This window comes from Pseudochaenichthys georgianus, chromosome 2 (assembly GCF_902827115.2).
Source record: "Pseudochaenichthys georgianus chromosome 2, fPseGeo1.2, whole genome shotgun sequence".
NCBI lineage: Eukaryota > Metazoa > Chordata > Actinopteri > Perciformes > Channichthyidae > Pseudochaenichthys > Pseudochaenichthys georgianus.
This window is the reverse complement of record NC_047504.1, coordinates 8928086-8952137: the sequence shown is the minus strand read 5'-3', so window position 1 is coordinate 8952137 and position 24052 is coordinate 8928086. Positions and strand designations below refer to the sequence as shown.

Genomic DNA, 24052 nt, shown 5'->3' with positions numbered 1-24052 from the left:
TAACCAAAATAGCATGTCTTGGGACATTACTTCCCCACCCTTAAGAATGTTGCCCACAAAAAAGACACACACACACACACACACACACACACACACACACACACACACACACACACACACACACACACACACACACACACACACACACACACACACACACACACACACACACACACACACACACACACACACACACACACACACACACCAGCGTCAACAGATTACCAGTCTAAAGGCCAAGAGGCTGGAAGATTGCAAATATAGATAAGTGGGTGTGGTGATTAATAAATGCACTCTCAGGCAGTCACAGCATTGATTTTATTGCTTTAAAACAATGCTCTTCAGTGTCCTTCAAAAAGGAACCCATCTGTTAGGGAAATGGTGACTTGCTTTGTTTTTAGTCTTTAAAAGGAGTATATAATTTAAACTGCTTTATGCCATAACCAGAAAGCCATAAATCTAAGTCCCAAAGATGTATGGGATAGCCTCAATGGATGAGTAAAACTGCCTTAGAGTGAGTGAGCTGCCGACACCCACTCACACTGACCCTATCTGCTGCCTGTGTGTCAGTGATGTACTGTGATAGCAAACCTTTTATTGACAGAACACTTTTGGAGGCGTGAGTCAAACTTTCATACAGCAGCCGTCCGGCGAACTCACATATTCCACCGTAGACCGTTGAATAGCAGCACAATAGTGGAAGGGTATACAGTGGGGCAAACAAGTATTTAGTCAGCCACCACTTGTGCAAGTTCTCCCACTTAAAAAGATGAGAGGCCTGTAATTTTCATCCTAGGTACACTTCAACTATGAGAGACAGAATGGGGGAAAAGTATCCAGGAAATCACATTGTAGGATATTTGATGAATTAATTGGTAAATTCCTCGGTAAAATAAGTATGTGGTCACCTACAAACAAACAAGATTTGTGGCTCTCACAGACCTGTAACTTCTTCTTTAAGAGCCTCCTCTGTCCTCCACTCGTTAACTGTATTAATGGCACCTGTTTGAACTCGTTATCAGTATAAAAGACACCTGTCCACAACCTCAATCAGTCACACTCCAAACTCCACTATGGCCAAGACCAAAGAGCTGTCAAAGGACACCAGAAACAAAATGGTAGACCTGCACCAGGCTGGGAAGACTGAATCTGCAACAGGTAAGCAGCTTGGTGTGAAGAAATCAACTGTGGGAGCAATTATTAGAAAATGGAAGACATACAAGACCACTGATAATCTCCCTCGATCTGGGGCTCCACGCAAGATCTCACCCCGTGGGGTCAAAATGATCACAAGAACGGTGAGCAAAAATCCCAGAACCACACGGGGGGACCTAGCCAATGACCTGCAGAGAGCTGGGACCAAAGTAACAAAGGCTGCCATCAGTAACACACTACGCCGCCAGGGACTCAAATCCTGCAGTGCCAGACGTGTCCCCCTGCTTAAGCCAGTACATGTCCAGGCCCGTCTGAAGTTTGCTTTAGATGATCCAGAAGAGGTTTGGGAGAATGTCATCTGGTCAGATGAAACCAAAATAGAACTTTTTGGTAAAAACTCAACTAGACGTGTTTGGAGGAGAAAGAATGCTGAGTTGCATCCAAAGAACACCGTACCTACTGTGAAACATGGGGGTGGAAACATCATGCTTTGGGGCTGTTTGTCTGCAAAGGGACCAGGACGACTGATCCGTGTAAAGGAAAGAATGAATGGGGCCATGTATCGTGAGATTTTGAGTGACAACCTCCTTCCATCAGCAAGGGCATTGAAGATGAAACGTGGCTGGGTCTTTCAGCATGACAATGATCCCAAACACACCGCCCGGGCAACAAAGGAGTGGCTTCGTAAGAAGCATGTCAAGGTCCTGGAGTGGCCTAGCCAGTCTCCAGATCTCAACCCCATAGAAAATCTTTGGAGGGAGTTGAAAGTCTGTGTTGCCCAGCGACAGCCCCAAAACATCACTGCTCTAGAGGAGATCTGCATGGAGGAATGGACCAAAATACCAGCAACAGTGAAAACCTTGTGAAGACTTACAGAAAACGTTCGACCTCTGTCATTGCCAATAAAGGGTATATAACAAAGTATTGAGATTAACTTTTGTTATTGACCAAATACTTATTTTCCACCATCATTTGCAAATACAATTCTTTAAAAATCAGACAATGTGATTTTCTGGATTTTCTTCTTCTCATGTTGTCTCTCATAGTTGAAGTGTACCTAGGATGAAAATTACAGGCCTCTCTCATCTTTTTAAGTGGGAGAACTTGCACAATTGGTGTCTGACTAAATACTTTTTTGCCCCACTGTACATCTAGAAAAATTGTAAAAAAATGTCATGTGACATACATTTTCCATACACTCAAAACACAGGGTTACAGACGGAAACATGGACACACCCATTAGGCCAACACTGTGGAAGCCACCGGCATAAGCTTCACTTCTCAGAGCCGGAGGTTGCCCCCTGCTTCAAACCTGGCTTTTTTGGGCATGTTTCTACGCAGAAATGCACAGTGTGTTTGGAGTATTGGTTCAGTGGACAAAAGCAACAGCCTTGAATTTCATGCACATGCACACACTGGCACAGACACACACACCATCTCTGGGCCTCAGCTGCAGGTTGCCCTCCACTGGCAATTACTTTCATCAACAGACTGTGACCAGGAACTGTTACCCTTGGGGTTGCTGCACATGCACGCACGCACGCACACACACATACTGATTCTGGACTCCTGCCTGTGCAGCTCTGGTTCTGACTCTGGTCCTGATCCCTTCCTCCACAGGGGCAATCCTCCTAAATGCATCCTGATGGCTGTGTGGTCACTGGACCCTTCCCGCTAAAACTCATAAAAAAACATGCTGACACACTGGGACCAAGCTTTAGTGCCTCAGATATTCACGGATGAGGTGCTGATGCATACATGCCAACAGATCAGTTAAGTCCCTCATATACAAAAAGACACACACAGGGAAACAAACCGTTGTGAGCTTTGACGTGCCTTGGAGACAATTAGAGTGAAAGCAAAGAGTGAATGAGGACTGCGGGGAGTGGGGATTAGGGTAGCGTGTGTGGTTCCAAGGATTAGATCAGGGGTGCAGGGCGCTTTAAAAGCAGGAGATAAGCTCTCCAACAACGAAAGGTCACTCACCAAACAGATTGAGTGCTGAGAAGGGATGAGAGGAGATCTTAGTGGCAGCCAGGTGAATCCCAGCAAAGAGAAAGTGGGATTGAAGGTGCTCATGTATCTATTGTCTAGAGACATAGACGTTTGAATAAAAAATCCCAGGCCTCAACAGAAGTTCCACCTCCCGAGATTGCAGGACACCCAACCAACCCCTCAAAGTCACAACACAATACTCCTCTGGGGAAATGCTTGACGGACTTAACCGGTCTTGACCCATATCTCAGTGGGCGTTCAGTCTAGAAAATATCATTAACTACATCCTATATAATGCAATTTGTACTCCATTCACCCACCCTGGAATACTGTTTGTTATGAAGCTGTTTGCAAAAGGTGAGGGTTATTATGTCTAGTGTTGGCCTGATGGTAGTGGGCGAGGTATGAATGCAGCAACTCCGCTCCTATTAGAATGGCTAAACAAGCGAGGGGTGATTCAGAGGTCTGGACCCAGGCCAGTGTAACAGAGATATGTGCTATGTGCTTGTATAATATAGCATGTTGGCAGACGACGTTGTTTGCAATGTGGTCTTAATGGGGCCAAGTTCAACCCTCTGCTCTCACTGTATGACTGAAGAGGCATTTTGTGACGCACTTCCTGTTCACTTTTATCAGTTGCTCTCATTAAACCCACTCTGGACCTACATTGGTTATAGCTTTTTTTCTTATTTGATCAAGACTGAGCTCGCCAAAAGGATTAGAAAAAACATTTTTACAACCCAACCCGCCCATGGGCGTATATATGCGGATTGATGTACTAGCTTTCCACATCCACTAATAATACTGAATTGTGTATAGAATGTTGACCAGAGTAAAACTCCAATCTATTAACTATCTCATACACTCTCATCCACAATCAAACACACTTGGATGTCTCCGTTCAAATGTCAGCTGGCAACACATGCTGGCCCGCCCACCTGCTCGGCCCCTTGCTGCGAATCAACTCAAGAAGCCCACTGGGTGTGTAACAGCCGGCCTTGTTTAGCACCAGGGACAAGGTCGTTTAAGTGATAATGAAATCGTCTCATTACTGTAATGAGACACATTTATAATGAAGGTGATTTGCCCTAAAAGTACACACACGCAGATACGCGTTAACACACACATACACACAGATAGGTACATGCAAGCTGACAGATTCAACGTCTGCACAAACATACGCACACGTCCAGGCTATCCACACGGAGACATGCCGGCTCTCAGCGTTAACACACACTTCAGACACAGAAACATGCAACCTAATTACGCAAGCAAGCAGAACATATTGTACAACTTCTGTTTAAGCACAGCGCTAGAGTCACTAGCTTTCCCCTGCCACAGACCGGATCAGTCAGAGAGGAGCTCTTTATAGCTGCTGCTGTGTATTTTATTAGTTTATCTGTTTACATTCAGCCGCCACCTCAAAGCTAATTATGGTGCGATGAAGTCTTAGGCTGTCAACAGGGAAGCAGCGTGTGGTTTGAGTCTGTTGCAGAGCGCGGTAGATACATATGCAATAATTGGCAGGATTGTTTTGTTTGCATGATTTCCCTCTAGCCGTTTCATGTCATGCAGAATTAATATAAATACTACTTGGGATTATGCCATCATTAACTCCTACTATACTGTATATAGTGCATGTAAATAATGATATCGTTCTGTCTGTTTTGTTATGACCATTGGCTCCATATTTTTGACAGATTACCTAAACATGACACTGGGCGTTTTATGGTTCCCTTTGCAAGATTGAACTTCCATGAAGCTGGATTTTGTGCCCTTGTTTGCATAATATCAAAGTAACAGTCTGGGCCAGACGAGACAGATGAGATGCAAACTCTTGATTACACCCCGTGGCTGCAGCGTGACATGCAAGCACAACCACCTTATTACAGTGGCACTGACGTCTAGTTACAATAACTTCACTTAAACGGATTAACATCACAACAAGGTTATTCTCCGTCTAACTGGCATGCTAAATCTGATCATTATCGTCAAATAATTGCTCATCTACGAAAAAAAAAACGTGGTTCTGCTCCAGGGATATGCAAACATGTGCTTTTCTTCATGATATACACATGTTTCCAGGAAACTGCGACAAGGAGGGAAGCTGCCTTTCAAACACTGGCACCGCTTTGCCGGTTGCAGAAGCAAGATATTGGATAGAAAAGAACGATTTACACGAGACAGAAGTCGATGTATCTGTGGATTTATGAGCATGCAACTTGCTTTGCCTTGCTGAGTCACCAGAAGCCGCCGCTCCATTATTTGCCTTTTACCCCAGCTTGAACCGGCCCCACCTCCTCCTGTGTAAAAGCTTACTCTTTGCAATAATGTCACACACGCACACACTGTGAATCTGAAGGGCTCTCTGCTGAGTTCGGTTCAGTGGCGATAGATTTGCAGCAAGACTCCCTCGGGTCATCGAACTACACAGGTTTCGGATTTCACTGCAACCATCAAATACCACCGAAGACTTTACGGATTCACTCAAAAGCGCACTCTTAAGTGTTCACTTCATTGGCTCTCGTCTCTTGAGTGAAACCCCAAATAAATATATTTCTGAAGGAGTGTTCAGCCAGTTCTGGGATGGGTTTAGACACAAGAGGGCACTGGTGACTCTCCAAAGGGCTCTCTGCAAAGCATCCAGGCAAGTCAATCATACTGCAATGCCCCCTGGAGTAAGTAGCCTATTCTCTGGCACTTGTTCATATATAAATAGTCCCCCAAGGTGAATACCCTATAAATTGCCTGCCCGTGGGTAAAGGGGATCACAATTAGGTCTGTCATTGAGACTGAGAAAGATTGAGACCTGATGTCGCACTGCACCCAGCACATGACCCTGTATCTTTTTCACCCGTGCATCTATTTCCTGTTTGTATCGTTACCCTACAAAAGAGGGGGCAAATCAACTCCATAACTTACGCCTGGTCATAATGGCAGCAAATGGCCGCCTATCAGTCACAAAATGGCCCTATTAGCTTGTCAAGCACGGGCGAATAGACGACTCTTCGATGAGACATGCATCTCTCCGGTCATGCTTGTCTGTCTCGTATCTGTTGCGTTTCGTAAAGCATGTCGAATGAGTAGACGCAGGGCGGGGAGTTAAAAGCAAAGGGGTGGCCCTGCATAGAGAAACACACACTGCTGCCAGACAAGTGAGCATCCTTGACAGATGCAACAAAGTGACTGATGGGAAGTACTAAAAGGTACAGTCAAAGCTTGAGAGCATTGCGTGTGTTCCAGTGTGTATTGTGCATGCCTCTGTATACATTACATGATTGTGCTGTGTGTGTGTGTGTGTGTGTATGTGTGTGTGTACTCCCCGCAGAATGCTGCTCATCTGTGGTTTATTCATCCCTGTGGATAGCAGGGGTGTACATGCTGAAAGGATACATCAATCATTGGACGAGGGGGGAAATAAGCCTGGTCGAATACTAATGTGTCTCGAAGCTGGATGCGTTTACAACATGTTTGATGGAGATCAAAGAAGGGAAATAAATGTCGAATCATTTATTTATTTTCTCCGCTGTGATCCATATTGGCGAGAGAAACACGTCATGCTCTCTCCACCTTCTAATCCCACACACTGAGAAGCTCCTGCTGTCCATATCAATTAGCAGCATTTAGCTGGTCACGCCGCTGCGCTCCAGATGACTACATTTCCCACGTCTCAGTGAGGCAGATTGCCTCCCATCATTTATGGCACCGCCGGGGAGGAGATAGTTGCTGAGCGCTACACTGTGAACCTGCAGTTGAATTCCTGCGGAAGCCTCCTCCTCTCTGCAAAAGGTCAACTATGCAGATGCAGGGACATTTCCCCTCCCCTTCATGCACATTTTGATCGTGCATGTTATCAAGCGTTGGGCCCTGCTGAAAATGTGTCCTCCTCATAGCAAGGGATGCGAGCTGTCAAGCATGATAGGGAAAGTGAGGGAAAACAGTCGGATGCCTCTGCAGAGTGCTTCAATGCACTTATGGTCACACGCGTGCACATAAGTGCATCCAGCACATGCACACGCATGGAGGAGGAGGGAGAGCCGGGGGTGACTGATCGATCTTGGCATGGTGTTAATAGTTTCAATGATGGAAGGCAGGATTCTGTTTGTGTGTGCGTGCACGCCTGCTTGGGTGCGTGTGACTCCCAAGCTTTATTGATCATGTGCCAGGGGCGAGGGTTAATGCTCAGCGCTTTCAAGTGCTCAGGGCAGACAGCGGCCAAAGTCACTCCATGAAAAAGGGCTACTGGCGAGGGATGTGCGTGTTTAATCCCTAAATCAAGACGAAGGGGTTAAATCAAGCGGCAAACTCTGGGGAACAGCCGGGAAGCCAATACGGAAGTGCCACACACTGCAGTTCATATATTGGCCGATAGGCGATGGCTGCAGAAAGGAGCAATTTCCATAGACCCCCATGTTAAAATGCCCAACTTTACAGCAGAAAAAAACATGTTTCTGTCCCTGGCTCCATACATTTTTATTATCGATATAGTTAGATTCCACCTTCATGATTATGGATCTGTGAGTGAATTGTTTTCTAAAGCGACCCTTTTATTTATATTAGGTCTTAAAGTTTTTGCATTAATTAGGGCGTGGTCACGTTGATGGACACGTACATGCCTCACTGTCAGCTAACAGCAACTTGTCCACTCTGCTAGGCTACAACCATAGAGGCTACAACGTTAGTTAGTCATAGTACTGTACTTAACCCTTTAGCTTTAGCCGTGTTCGTGGTGATATACCAGACAATTAAGATGTCGTGCTGTGCGCTTGAATGTACTAACAGAACTTCCAAGAAGTCTACTCTCAGCTTTTTTCGGTGAGTAAAATGATAATATTATACATGTTAACCCCGTTAGCAGGTGTTTGTGTGCTTGTTAGCTTAGCTTGTTATGCAGCTTATTAGCTAGCTAAGGACGTACCCCTTTATACATGTGTATATATATATATATACAGTTTAGTTTATGATTCAGCCTTGGGTAAGACTTTTATAGTCTATGGCTATGACACCCATAATGCTAAATGGGAGCAAATGTTAATAGAGGACCCAATTATCCCAGTGGTGGCCGCCGGAGTCCGCCGCCGAAGCTAACCGGAGCCGTAGCTAGCCCTTTGCGGCTCCGTTAGCTTCGGCCAGCGGCGGAGCCCGGCGTTATAACTGGAGATCAAGGAATGCAGCGAAACGCGGACTTGGTTCGCCTGCAGCCCGCTATAGTATTAGCTAAAGAAATGATGTTGAACAAGGCTTATTAAGCTGAACATCGCCACAATTGTTCTGCTATGTATCGGTACTTATTTTATTTTATTAACGTGTGAATGACAAGCATTAAGAATAACAACAAATAGCTATTTATCTTGCATATTGTCTCGTTTGATTATGAATGTAACGCTTATATAGTGGAACTGCACTGTTTTATCAAAACCAAAGTGCCACGCAGTAACTTGGTAGGTCCATGCATGTATTTCAGCAGGAAATGTGCAACCTAGATTACATTTACCAACACAGACTATATAGAAATATTTGTAAAAGTTGTTCATGCGTTACTAAGTGAATATGGCATTAACCCTCCTGTTGTCTTTGGGTCGGTTTTCATGTATTTTTGAATAAAGGTTTCCTTTCGGTGATCCAGACAGGCTGGACCAGTGGGTGCTGAACATCCGGAGGAATACATGGACCCCCAACGTTTCTTCTCGCCTGTGCAGTGCACACTTTGAGAGTCATCCCTTCAGCACGGACTCATGGGTACAGATCCTTTTTTAAAAACAAAATAACTTGGTTCCATTTGTGAGTGTAAATTGTTGTTACTAATTAAATACATGTTATACATCATACAATGCTAAATAATTGCTATGGCACAGCTTGCACATCAGTGATGAGTAATGTTCTTTTGATTAAAGGCCAAATTAAGATTTTGCCAGTTAAGTATAGAAACATAAAAATCGAATTTTTTTTGCAAACCATCACATTTCTCTTCAATGTATGCAAAGACTCTTTATCATAGATAGAGAATTGCCATTTCCCCCACATACTCTATGTTAAAAACAGATGAATTATATTACCGTTTTTACGTTATTTTAATAGCAACATTCATTCATCTGTTGTCATCTTATAACTTATTTATCTTAACAGCTATCACTGTAAAAAAAAAAATGATTTAATTTTACTATACAATATTTATCTTTACATTCTGTTCTTGCATATGTCTTATTATATTTACGTGTATATAGATTTCTGCCTGCACTAATTTATTATTCTTAATTTAATTTTGAATTTATTTTATTGTTTTATGTCTTATATAACTGTTGCATTGTTGGAGGAGCTCGGGACAGATGATTTGCATTGCCATTCCTACACTGTAGCCTATGTGCTATGACATCAACAGTGTTGGGAAAGTTCACTTTCTACATGAACTAGTTCAGTTCACAGTTCACACATTTTAAAATGAACTAGTTCAGTTCATAGTTCATAATTCAAAATGTTGAACTAAAGTTCATGGTTTCAAAAATGAACTAATTTATAGTTCATAGTTATTTTTTCAATACGTTGCTGCGAGCTATTATTTGTCTCCTGGATGTTAATGGGCCATTTCAATTTTTACAATATCCTCAGAGGGCCGTACAAGTTATTGACCTCTGCTTAAAAAAACTAAAATCACAGCCCATTCATTTCATTCTGTGCAAAGAAAAAGCAACCTCTTAATCCAGATATCTCACCATGACTCGCGTATGCATGCACGTGCAGGGTGTGGCGTGACCACCAAAACAGAAAGATAATTTATGGACACAAGATGTGTGGACATGTATTTAGTTTCCTATCCATGTGATGTGAACATGATTTAAGTGGGGGGGACCTAACCTCCTCTAGAGGGGTCCGGGGGGCATGCTCCCCTGGCAAGATTTGTTGCACTTTGAGAGCAACATTAGGAGATCTATGGACACATCTCTCAACACCCAAACACAACTGTAAGCAGATTTTCTTTTAATGTATGGATATTTGACAAACCACTCCCCTTTGAAACTGTATTCTTCTTTATTAATAACTGTCATATAGTATTTTATACCGGTTTACTTTATTCTCTTATTTTTTTATAACTATAATGATCATATAAAGATGTGCCTTTACCTCACTGGTTGTAGACAAAGCTTCTTATATTCGTTAGCATAGCTAGCTAACCAGATGCTAATGATAACAACACAGTTATTGACTGTCTGATCAGTATGACAGATGAGCAGATCGCCACTGGGCTTTCAACTAAAGACACAGACACGCAGAAACTGCGGCATGTGTATGGACTTATCGGTACTGCAATTTCTGAAGTGCTGGAGTGGCGTTCTGGTGCTCTCCGTCAGAACTGCACCCCTGTCAGTCGAGACATATACCACGTGATGACACGTTAGGCTCGTGTTGTGTTCAAGGACCCTGACCTTGGCCAGGAAAAACAGGTACTCGCTTGTTTAATTTTTTTGCGGTCTAGATTTCTTTCATTTTTTTATTTTTTGCGTGTTTATAAATTACCTCGAGGGCCGTACCAAATTGTCTCGCGGGCCGTATACGGCCGGAGGCCGGACTCCGGACTCGGAGGTTCCCCACCCCTGCCGTAGAGTCTCACTCTGAGCGAGTGCTGCTGCAGCTGCTCTCGGCTTCGTCCATACTAATTCATTCATTCATTCAATGCTCGCCGGTTCCGCGGTTCCACATTGTTTGTTGTGAGGAGTCTGATATATTTAGTATATTTATATTTTAGTGCGACAGCCAGGGGTGACAGGCGCGTACGCGTCACAGGCAGCTTGCTGTTGCCAGATTGGGTGGTTTTCCGCATTATTTTGAAGCCTGTTTACGGTGTGTTTTAACTGGGTTTTCGGCTGAAAGGCATATGAAATCTGGCACACTTTTGAACGCCGTTATAATACAGTGCTGAGAATGAACGCACTTTTGAACGCCGTTATACAGCGCTGAGAATGAACGCGTTCTCAATTACGTTCAACGAGCGGAAATACAGTACGTTCAGTTCACGTTCGCCCAAAATATGAACGCGTTCATGAACGATCGTTCATTGAACGCGTTCAGGTACATCACTGGACATCAATCCTTTGAATCTGAATCTTGGAAACACGTAATTGTTGAAAAGATTAACTGAATAGTTAACATGTTGGCCCTCTATTGTCTTTTATAATGCACTCTTACATTTAAAACAACATTATTCAAAAGAAAGTTGAATATCTACAGACCTCAAAAAGTTATTTTATGTGTTTTTGTTTATTATTTTTATTAGGGAAGGAGATGCCTGAAAAACACTGCAGTGCCCACCATTTTCTATTTCAGCAAAGAACAACAGTCTGGAAGGAGAAGCAGGTGAGTAACAATGACGAGGTCAGTGACACTCCTAGTTCGACTGTTAACAGCAAGGAGGAGGTTGCAGATGTCGACCATGGTAGTGGTGAAAACAGTCTTGCTGCTGATCAGAGCAATATCATTATGATACAAGGCACGCCTGAAGAAGCCTTTGTTGTTCCACATGTGGAGCGTAATGACATTCCAACAGCCAATGCTTGTGAGGATGTTGGTTTGGGGAGCAGCAGCCAACACACAGACTCCGCCTCTGTTCACTCTTACACTTGGGCTTTAAACCAAGACGGGTCATACTGAATAGTTTGTGCACACATTTCTAACATGTGATCTTTCTTTCATGTAGGACGCTTGAGGGAAGTTGCAACGCCTCGGCCAATGGGATGTCTTCTCCACGTGAAAGACATTATTTATAACTTGAGACCATTTTCCAAAAGTGATGACTTGTATTGGCTTAGGCAGTAATGGATTACATCGAACACGAATCAAGATCGTATAGAGAAAAAGGGAAGTGTAATCCTTAGTTACATAGGAAAATATGTAATCGCATTAGTTTGACTTTTCTAATAATAGGGAAACTCAGGATTACAATCTTATTCAAAACCTAAAAAGAGCTGATAGTGCTTGTTGTAAAATTATCAAATTGTATCTCTTCTCTGAAGCGGTACTGTTCTGTAGGATAATACTTTCATTGTGAATCCGACACCTACTGCCTGAATCTGCTTTATGGTATTATATTATACATTTCAGTAAACACATCATATTAATATTTCTTCTCTCCTGTGTTTATTTGCATTGCATTTGATATTGAGGTAATCCAAAAGAAAAAGAAAGTTATCAGGTTACATTACTTTTATATCTTGATACTCACATGAAGTTACTGGTTGTGTTTTTGGCAAGTAGCCCTCCCAACCCTGTACATAAGTTATATCATTTGAATTACTGATACAGTTGTTGCACATCTTTAATTTATGTTCTAGTGTACTTAAGTCATAAAATGATTCGAAACCTTTACTTTTCATAAAATGCAACTTTCAATGTGAAATAGATCTGATTAAATAAAGAGTAAAAGCACAATCTTAAATGTTGACAGTTATCATTTTCCTATGCTTATTGTTAATGTAGTGGTGTTATAAACAAAATGTTGTCGTAAAGGAAATTAAGATGTTTTTTATTTGTTGACAAAAGATTTAAAGTTGATGCTCACAACATGTGGGAACATTTATGGAGAAAAATGTTTCTATTGTAAAACAAATATTTATCTGCATACTGAACAATTTAGAAACTCTCTCAAAGGTATTATCTTCTGTGACGTTGCGACCCTGTAGGGATTGTGGGCATTGCACTTCATAATTACATTCTATGGTATGCTTATGACATTGATGCCAACATACATGGGACTAGGGGAGACCTTCCTGTTGTTTGCATTGTCACTGACAAATGACAGCGTAGTATTCATTGTCAAGATTTTGTGTTTTTAAACTTGGGACTCTTTTCAGACTGCTCCGGCTTGGGAAAAGATTTGAGCCTTAATGTGTAATGTTTTCTGCATTGTATGGTAAGCTTATCCTTTCATTTGATAGTCCCATTTGGATGTGATAGCTAACATTTTCAGTAAGCAGTAGACAAAAGAAGTGAAAATATGAATGTAATTTATTTTCAATATTTACATAAATACAGAATTATTTTAACAAATAAAATAACAAAAAACATCATAACAAATACAAAATAAAAGGTTTGACAGACAGCCATGCCCAGCATGGGCCTGGAGAGCTGCAGAGTCCATTGGGGGAAGAGGGGGGGGTGGGATGTGAGGAAGAGGAAGAGCAGCCATGTTAACTGTTATGGCTACAGATGTAATATCTAACTCAACATTAGCCATGACAGTCTGGGCTTAGCAAGGGCCTTAGAATACATACTCTAAAGGCCAAATCCAAAAACAGTGATACTGACATTTTAGCAGTTCACAGTCTTTGGAGGTGGTCTTTCAGGCAATTGGCTGGTGACTTTACAAAAAATATCATTTCTCCAAGGGGTGAAATTAACTCCATCTCGCAAAAACAGCCCAGGACTGTCATGTCTAATGTTGGAGTGGTCAACAATGGCACCATTTAGGCTATGAACAAAAGTAGCCATAACACTGTTAACAAACTTCCGGGCCTTGTCAATTTTGACAGGATTTGCACCAGCCCTCCACCGGCGCCTCTGGGAGAGCATGATCTTCATGCCAGGGTGCCGATGGTGAAGCTGGTGCAGGTCCTCCTTCATCTGGTTCAGCAACTGAACACTGGGCACATCCCCCAAGTGATTGCCGCCACAGTGGATGAGGAGGACATCCGGACTGCTCTTCCTCACAGGGAGTAGGAAAAGAAAGGGAGGACACCTCTCCAGCGCAGTCCACCCCAACCGAACCAGCACACCCTCAGGTCGAGGCCAAGGTTGCTGCCGATGGTCTCTGTAGCTCTCTGGGCTCCACGCCGGACATAGCTGTCTCCGATTATCCATACAGTCACTATGGGAGGAAAATAAATGAGAGCAACAAATGCTTCAGATAATGAGGAATATCAAATTAAGTATAAAGGGTTGCTCATTTTGTTCCTTTGACAATAACATGCAAAATAACTATGAAATCACACCTGTATGGTTAAAAGTAACAAGAGAGCAAAACCTCAAAAAACAGATTAACAGCACACAGTTTATATATATATATATATATATATATATATATATATTTATATACTGTGTGCTGTTTATCTACAATTGTGCACACATGTATATGTATAGTATGTTTGTGTGTAATGTCAACCATCTGAAGTCATGTAAAGTAAGCCAGGACCATCAACTTACAGGTTGTGCAGTTTGGCATGGAGGAGGTTGCAATCTTCTTTTTGCTTAATGCTGAAATAAATGTAAAAAAATTAATCAATATAAAAGCACCTTTCTTTTTCTACAGTCATATTTCATTAATCACATTTAATTCACGCAACACTAGCCATATCTCTGCTAGTTTACAAAGTTTAGTTAAATGACATTTATATTTGAAAAACGGTGAAGCACTTAAAAAACAATTGTATTGTGTAGGTTCAAGAACATTTAAATCAAAAGGACAAGTTTTGTAAAGTTACAGGGTATCTTACCTTCAGAATATGCCGGGAACGAGGAGCAGTGACAGCAAGCTGTGTTGTTAGCATAGGTTGTTAGCTTATTACTGAGAGCATGTTAGCTTAGCTTCTTAGCCTGAGCTAGGTCTGGAACGTCACGCTCGGTGGCAACAGGTCCCGCCCTGTCCCGCCTCGGCTCCGCCTCAGCACCGCCTCTTTGCCCTTATTTGGAGAAGGCGGGAGTTAGACTCTGGCGTCACTGTCGAGCCGTTAGTGGCCGACTCCGCCTACTAAGGGCTTCACGGCAACTCTGCAGAATCCTATGGGTGACGTCACGGACCCTACGTCCATTTATATATACAGTCTATGGGTTAAATGTTGGATGTCACCTTCATCTCAAGTGACTCTTGGAAACCGCTGATGTCCATCACTTAGGGGGGGGGGGGCATTTCAATGTAGGGAAATATCACATCGGCCGATAGACACGGTCACTTATATGATTATATGTTCACATATTAAATGTAATTATACTGTTAACAATTTATGTGAAGGAACACACAAAGACCATTACCCCTTTACTATCATTGTTGCCCAACTGTAGACAACATACTATTGGTTTGAATAGTTCACTTTAAATCTTAATTATCAGAAAAATAACTATACAGTCGTACAATTTGGTCAACGTTTGGTTTCTTTTAACGTCGTTCTGTCGTTGTACTCATGGATGTGATCATTTGAATGCCAGAAAGCTGTATATTTGTGTGTGTGTGGACAGAAGAATGTCGTCTAACTAATTAAAAAAGAGAGCATAACAAGTTTCAGTGTTGTCCACTTTTGATAATGTTCAAATCCATCACTATCATTGCACTAAATAACGAGTCGATACAAATAGTTCCTATTTTGTATTTTTTCACCCACTCACACTTCGAGCATCAGGGAAAGAACTGAGTGTGTGCTGCAGCTATGTCCTTGGTGGGAACACAATGCTGTATTGTCTGTGCTTTGGCGCTACACCCAAAGTTTGAAGGTTAATAATTGTTTTGTAACTTTGTTTACCCCCGTGTGCTTAGCTGGAGACTGCTAAAACGTCAAAACTATTTAAGGAGATTCAAGATCCCCTTAACTATAACATAAAAACAGATTTTGTGTCATTTCCCTTCCCTCCATGCGTAGTTTCAAATGCAAGCGGTGTGCTGCTAGTTTTCAAATCCAGAAATACTAAACGCCTGCTCAAGTATTTGTCTGGGTCACGAGCATTGATCAATAACTCCACTGATGATATGTTATGGCCATTTTGTGTTATGGGGTGGAATACATCTCACTTATTGCCCCTTTAAACGGAGACAGTGAAGGAAGTTTAGTGCGGAACATCGATACAAGCGATGATCGCGCCATTCCAATTCTCGCCGAGGATTTAGAAAGACTTGCATGAGTGGCGTTCTCAGGCCTCTGGGTGCACAGCAAGCAAACCAGCATCTACTTTTTTCTCCTTTGTTTTTAGATTGGGGGAATGGGGGGGGTGTTAATAAACCGCTGATTCAAGCAGCATGATCGCTGGCAGCATACACCTCCACTTAACTTAACGGCCCTCATAAAATTAACAGTGGCGATAAAACACATACCGGGAAAGTATGTTTCTAATGACACCTGGTGCACCGCAGGTCATTTACGTAGGAAATTATACAGTAAAACATTACTGAAGCCAAATGCAACTTCAACAACTGAGAAGCAACATTTTAGCCTGGTTTGTGCTAGATAAAACAAGAGTGGAGTCTCCAGAAGAGCAACAAAAAACAAGATTTACTTCACTGTGTATTATCTTTTAAACCAGTATTTCTGAGCTTTTAAAAAACCAAACCAGACAGTCCCTGTGGCCATTTTGTTACAGCTATTGACACTTGTGTATTCCATAGTGCCTCCTGAAGATAGCAGCGGTTGTAAATTGTATCTATAGGCTACCATGACTGTCAGAAAAAGCCATTACTCCGAGAAGAAGTCTCAATATGTTTCAGGAAACCCAGGAGGAACATGGAAATTGAAAAAAATATTCTGCACTGTGCTGCAATGTGGAGTAAATGATCCTGGTGAGAGGGGGGAAAATCGTATCTCCTCGTCTTGGTGAGTCATTAAATCCCTTGGCCTGAAGGGACATATGTTAAGGCAGGAAGTTATTTTTGAATCTAACATACAGTACAGCGATATCCATCAGTGAATCCTCACTTTCATGTCTCATATATTTCTACTCTATCCACTACAGCTCATTATTTCTAAATTCGTAGGTCTGTCTTTGAGGTGCCATTTTTTCGTTTTTTGGACAATCTTTGATATTTTCAGCAGCAGGAGCAGGCTATAACAAAAGGTCACATATTTTTTCCGAAAAGTAAACAACGTGTCCAAAGTGCAAATGTGTCAGCGTGCGATCACAACACCATGCTGACAGTCGCTGGAGAGGCTATAAATGACTTATCAGATGACATAGTCAGCGGGGATGGCATGTGACTCAAACTCGTCTTTTCTTCTTCTGTCATCCCAGAACACACCATGTGGCATAATGAGTCACTTGGTCTGGACATTGAAGAAACCAAAGTATCTTTTTATATTACCTTCATTTCTTCTCAGATACAAGCTGTCTGAAAGAGCCAATATATAATCTGAATGTACCAGACAGTGCGTTGTGTTCTGTTTTACAATTATTTACGTCAGGGGTGTCAAACTCAAGACCCGGGGGCCACATCCGGCCCGCGACTTCATTTTATGTGGCCCCGCAAGAGCTTGCAAAGAATGTAATACGTTTATTATACGATTAAATGCCGCTTTACAGAATCAGGTTGCCCATAAACTACATGTCCCACAATGCATCTCGTTTTGCAATTATTTGCTTTCAGACGTAGTTAATTACGAAGTCATTATCCTATCCGATAATAATCCAATTCAGAGGCAATAATGTAATATAACACATTATTTTATATAACACATTATATATTTATATGTATATTTATATAGTTACAACCGGCCCTTTGAGTGCAACCATAATGCTGATGTGTCCCGCGATGAAATTGAGTTTGACACCCCTGATTTACGTGTTGCCCATATTGGCCAATACCAAAGGCTATACCTTGGCAAAGTTCATATATAATGTGTGTCTACAGAACTCTCAGTCTTTGCTTAGTGCTTTGAGCTAAATGCAACATGAGCATGCAACAAAACGGATTCCCAAACAATTGTGGGCATTGGGAGGGACGAGGGAGTAACACAAAAGCATCACAGTCAGGCATGAGTAAGAAAGCCAACAAAGATGGAGAAGCACTCTCCGCTTTACTCTCAATCTGGGGTGGTAAACTGAGATTTCAGACACTTATGAATCATCATTACTTTGCACTGACGGGTACAGTGTGTCACCTGACTGTAATTGTCACATCTATCAAAAGGAGATGCCTTGTGTGAACGAAATGTGGCGTTCATGCTGTGTGCACAACATGCTATCTATTCTGTTGAGAGCAATGAATACCTTTTACTCTTACAAAATGGTGGAAAGGAATTTATTTCCGACAGCCTTTCTCTCCTATGTATTGGCGATAGTTGTCTCCCTGTTGCCATAAAGCAACCTATGGTAGAGACAGGGGTACCAAGAAATACATAACAAATATGTGTGGGCCTTTCTCATTAAACGTATATGGATGTTTCTGTAACTGTTGGTTGAAACTGGAGCACTCTTAACCACAAGTATGCAGGACATCACTTGCAGTAAGGGTCTGAAAAGCTTCCTCCATTTTTGATTGTAGTTTACCAACCGACAGCAAGAGGGCATTAAAAGCTTGTGACACGAGCTGGAGAATATTTGCCTCTCCAAGGGATGGTTATGTCATTCTCTCACTCTCTCTCTCTCTGTATCTTTCTCTCTCTGTGTTCAGCCACAGGAAGCTGCATTTTGTATATTTAGTGGGAAAACAATAGCCTGATCTCTCTGGTGTTTATGCAGGTGTCCCATTTTCTGCTTAACCACTTTTGCAGTCCTCCTACACACTGTACCACAACGCTCACACCATTACCATTGAAAGCGGCATGTAAAAAGCCTGTCACACTGTAAATACAGGATCTAAAATTAACCTGGCAAACTCTGCCTCGCAAACGTGTCTAAGAACGGCTGGTTGTCTGACTACACATACTTCCAAGTCCTTGCTTGTCAACTTGACGACTCAGGGTTAGTTTATCATGAAAGGAAGTTAACATAAAAAAATATATCTGAGCTCCTGTCCTCCTTAAAATATATACATGAAACTTCATTTTCAAAGTTCCCCTTGTTCTCCTGTCTTTATTTAGCATTCATGAATAATTTTAATTTATAAATATTCGTTTAAAGTGTCAGCGGTTTCACATCTTATTTTAGAACACAATACAAATCAGTAAATGCAGATTTGACGGGATGGGAATGGCAGGATATGATCTTGTATAATAAAGCAGATCTCATACTTGTTGGGAGAGTATATGGAAACTGTGTGGATGTTTCAGGCGAGGGAAAAGAGGCAGTATTCATTGTGGTGGGTAAAGTCTGGAAAGACAGTTGATTGTTGTTGTTGTTCACAATCAGAAGAACAAAAGTGCAGAATCTCAATCTATTGATTGCATGGAGTGTAGCAATACATCACTATAGGTGCAAAGGCCATTTCATCCTCTTGATTAAGACCCCTCGAGGTGAGCGTTTAAAAAAGTCAGATTGTAATCACTCTGCCTTTGCAGAAGAAGGTTATTTCTATCTTCTCCTCCCCTCGGGGTGTTAAAATCCTTCATGCCTGTGTGTCTCCATCGGATCATTATTGTTTGGCCTGGCCACTGGACTACAAATGTCCTCATCATGATCAATGCTGCGAGGATATGAAGGTTTGACAATATGACAACCATCTTTTCTTTCGATAGAGTATTTACAAACACCAGTCGGCGTACTGACGTTCAGTCGTTTCTTTACTCACTTGGTAGCAACTGCATTTTTATGACACAGAGTATTGATGTCTTTTTTGTCGTTGAACAAAACACGTACACTATCTTCATCATCACGTATTGAGTTCAGCATTCACTGCGACATATTAGTGACACCTAATGTCACTTACAAATAAGCCTCGTGAACTGCCGGGGCAATCATTTGTTTCTCTTGAAATTAGCATAAAGCCTCTGACATTCTTTACATCAAACGCATTTGAACAAGAGCCTTGGAATATGCAAAAAGGAGGAGACTTTGTTCAACAAGATGATCGGATGGAATACATTTTGTGACAAAGTGTTATAAAAAGGTTCGATGAAAAAACTAGGAATTAAATAAGATGGCTAGAGTCACCAAAAATGTATCCTTAGGTGCTTTTATTAACACCAACGTGCTGAAAAAACACAAAGTAACAAGGATTGTACAGGAAGAAATCAAAAACCTGCTATATACATACAGGTCGAGGACATATAACTGGTCCCTCTCTGCTCTACAGCCACAGTCAGACTCCCCCCTTGTGGCCAGGGTTTTATACATGTTAAGCCCCTCCCCCTAGGACAATCCACTATTTATACCCCTAACCAATGTCATTCTAATCTACACACACATTCACAATGCAAGACAAATTACCCAAACACACCACATCAAAATAGGTCAACATATTATCTCTTTGACCACAGAAGCCCCAAACAATAACATTTTTATACTTGCAAGAAAAGTGCCACCCGCGCCCATGCACTACATGGTATGCTCCCACTGATTGAGCCTCTACTTAAGGCTGCTTCTTTCTGTGGCTCTGTTTGGCCTTCACAACCTTGAAGGAGAGGGTAAGCAGGTTACTTGCAAAAATACTTCCAATAAATTAGGTTTGAACAAACAAAGACTTGGGTTTTATTTTATCAAATGTGCGAAGGCTTCTTCTTCTTCACACAAAGGCCGCCTTGATGATTGGATAGAATGGCGAGATTCACTCAAATGACCCGGATGCTAACAGGGCAACATACCCCCGAGACAATGGTCCCATGTTCGCAGTAATACTCGACAATCTTTAAAGACCGGCACATTTTAACTTTACATCCGCTGCTGATTAACGAGTGTAAGGACTTCCCAAAGGAGGTGTACAAATGTCCTCCTAATCTGTCACACACTCATTTAATTCCTTTGAAAAACAAAACATGATTTCACAAATCCTCTTTCAGGCAATTACCAATGTGCTCGAGGCCATGTTGCTTTTAAGTGTGGTTCTATTTAAATAACAATAGTGATAATAGGCAGACCTTTTCCTTTCTTGCCATGAAATGTATTTGTTTCCATTCAGCCTTCAGAAAATACAGAGGTCATAAAAGCCAGTCAGTGTTGTGCCCTGATCACTCTCCAATTAATGAGGCTAGGAGGTAACTACCTTAATTAGCAAGCGACTTCTAATGGGGCTCAACTTTATAGAAGACACTGCTGCTAATGCCTTTATAACCTCCGCTATTTGTCTTGTAAGTACGAAGCTACACATTCCTGCTAAAACAACCTTTTAGCATCCATTGAAAAAAACTAGCGCCCAATCAGCAATTCATCTGTTAGGCATTTTCACGCCTTTTATCACAACACCTGTGCCCAGAAGTTGTTAAAGTGAGGCTACTTTTGTAGATAAAACACTTTCTTTCTTAGGATTATCTACCTGTATTTGTTGTCCTTTGCAAACAGGAACAAACAGACGCTAAATCAAACTCTAACCTTTCTTGATGGAAACCTTATCAAAATAAAATCACCGCAAATTGCATTCGCTGGACCCAGGGTAATGGCTCTTGTTGGAAACCTTGTAAAACAGAAGCGATTAATTATGGCTGATTAAAACGTCAGAAGATTAAAACATTGCAACGAACTGGCAGCGTGAGATAGCACTGTTATACGCGCCCTGTGGAGCTTTCACTGTAAACAACCTCGGTTTCATTTACATTTCACATTTATCACTAAAATATGCTTTTGTCCTTAAGGCCTTTGAGACATGTAGACGCATATTTTCTCTCTCTTACTTGGAAACATTTCAGTCCAGAGCTGCTGTGATGGAGCAGACATGTTTCTTCTATAAGCCTCTTCTCACGTCAACAATGGTGTTCAGCTCTCGCACCAGGACAACATTAACGGGGGGAAATTGAGTATTAGGTATTGCTCAGTGTGCGGGTCATTTTAATCCAGCGAGGTCAGCCTTTCTATTACCCTGTTGTTGGCTTTATGTTGAGTCCGGTTGGGACCGGGTTTACCCATTTAAACAGCTTTGAAGTTGGCTCTTATGTAAAATACTTTTGGAGGACTAATAATGTTTCCCTCATGAATGGGTGAAGTGGTCTACCTATATTATATGCATGAGCTTGGAGGTATAATCATTGGATGTAAGACCCAAATTATGGACAGGAAGTGAACCAATCTCACAGTACTGCACATAACACATAGAAGTGTATTTAAGTTTGAATAACCAGTATGTATTATTTCCTCACTTTCCTTTTCACAAAACATTAAATAAGCCAATGTTTGTGTATCAGGGCTTTTCTCTGAGTGTACCCTAGCTATTAGTCTTAAAGTGTTTTTTTCCTAAACAGCAACTTCATTAACATAATGTTGAAACTTAACATTTCTACTTTTCGGACGTGTAATTAGCTAAAGTTTTGTTGTTTATTGTTATCAGACAATGATACTACAGATTATTCAATTATTATTTAAATATTTCGTTTAGTTATTGCATTCATTTGTATAGTACTGTATCATGTCTGTATCGTCTTTTGTTTCATTTGTATTTTCTTTGGTTTTACACGCTCGAACAAAATAAATAAACTAAACTAAACTTGAAAATGAAATGTTGTGATGGCGGTGGTGGCGAAGTCGATAGGGACTTGGCTTGGCAACTGGAAGGTCACCAGTTCAAGTCCCGGCAAGACCAAGTGCTGCCGAGGTGTCCCTGAGCAAGGCACAGTTCCCTACACGGCTCCCCGGGCGCCGTTCAAAAATGGCAGCTCCTAACAGGATGGGTCGAATGCAGAGAAACAATTTCCCCATTAATAAAGAAAATCAAAAACTACTCCTCCTGTGGTCAACACGTCAGAATAAAGGGAGATGAAATGGACTGCGTGGTCAATGACAAACAAGCGCTTTTAGTGAAAGTGTCCTTCAAACGTGCAGGTGCTTGCTCCAACGCGATTACACACATGCATATGAAGGAGGAGGCTGCGTATGCAAATGACTTTTGTGTGTATATGAGATGGGGGTTTGTTAGTGCTGCATGAACTTGTATGCATGTGTTGCATACGTGGAGGTATTACATGTGGTTTTATTCCAATCACATGTTGATTTAGGGCATCTCTGTGATCCTCAGCTGTGAGGCGCTGACGTGAACATTATGCACGGATTTTCTAGTATCGCACATAGTCATTTATTATATATAGTGAACATCGTGTCCTCTCAGGGCATACTGCTGAGGTATAACAGAGAGGCTGTGACTTGGCACACCGCCTCTGTGACTCCTGCTGGGGCACTGAGCTGTCCCCGTCACTGTGTGTGTGTGTGTGTGTGTGTGTGTGTGTGTGTGTGTGTGTGTGTGTGTGTGTGTGTGTGTGTGTGTGTGTGTGTGTGTGTGTGTGTGTGTGTGTGTGTGTGTGTGTGTGTGTGTGTGTGTGTGTGTGTGTGTGTGTGTGTGTGTGTGTGTGTGTGTGTGTGTGTGTGTGTGTGTGTGTGTGTGTGTGTGTGTGTGTGTGTGTGTGTGTGTGTCTGTGTCTTTGCAACTGTACAGCGGGAAAAAAGAGATACAGTGGATTGCTGTGGTGCACGCACGTGTGTGTCATCACCACCATGCCCGGAGCGGTGTGGAATATGGCTCACAGGAGAGCTGTCACGGGACGGGAGGCGGCCGCTCGCCCTCCTTCCCCTTCTAAAGAAGACACACACACTCATGGATGGCCTGCCCACGTGTTTTCTGTCGCCTCATTCATTCATACTCCATCCCTCTGGTTTATACCACATGGGGTTCAGAAGACCGGGGCACGGCAGGATTTAAAAGGCAGCACTCTGATGTTCTGACAGACTTCTCAGCTCTCCCCCCACCGCCCTCTGTTTTCCTACCGCTCACCACATCTTCAAATCCCAGCGAAAACTTGACGATTCTTGATGTTTACAATACAGCTTAGTCTCGCCCTATTTCTCTTGTGCTATCTTTTCAGTGAGCTCTCACATACCGATCTGCTATATTCCTCATTTTTGACTTTCTGATTTGGGTTCAAAAGGAGGCCTTAAAAGCCCAACGTACAGCAAGAGGCAAAAGCAACACACTGGCATGTGTTAACCCCTCATGGTGTAGCTCTGACTATATGTATCTGCCTTTTATCCCCATGGAAACACTTGTCATAATCAATGACATTAGCTTAATCAAACGGCCTGGCTCTGCAGATGTGACAGTTTACAGCTGCTGGATAAACTAACTCCTCAGCTCGGAGATGCCACT

The 24052-nt window shown here is 42.1% G+C and overlaps 1 protein-coding gene and 1 long non-coding RNA gene across 3 annotated transcripts in view; one reads left to right on the top strand and one right to left on the bottom strand.

Annotated features, from left to right (window-relative positions):
• slitrk6 (SLIT and NTRK-like family, member 6) overlaps nucleotides 1-24052 on the bottom strand; it is a 114761-nt gene that overhangs the window by 28031 nt on the left and 62678 nt on the right. The window lies entirely within an intron of this gene.
• LOC139435315 (uncharacterized) lies at nucleotides 7578-12809 on the top strand. The gene is made up of 4 exons (XR_011644589.1): nucleotides 7578-7965; nucleotides 8757-8889; nucleotides 11420-11499; nucleotides 11840-12809. It is a non-coding gene; the product is annotated as an uncharacterized lncRNA (long non-coding RNA).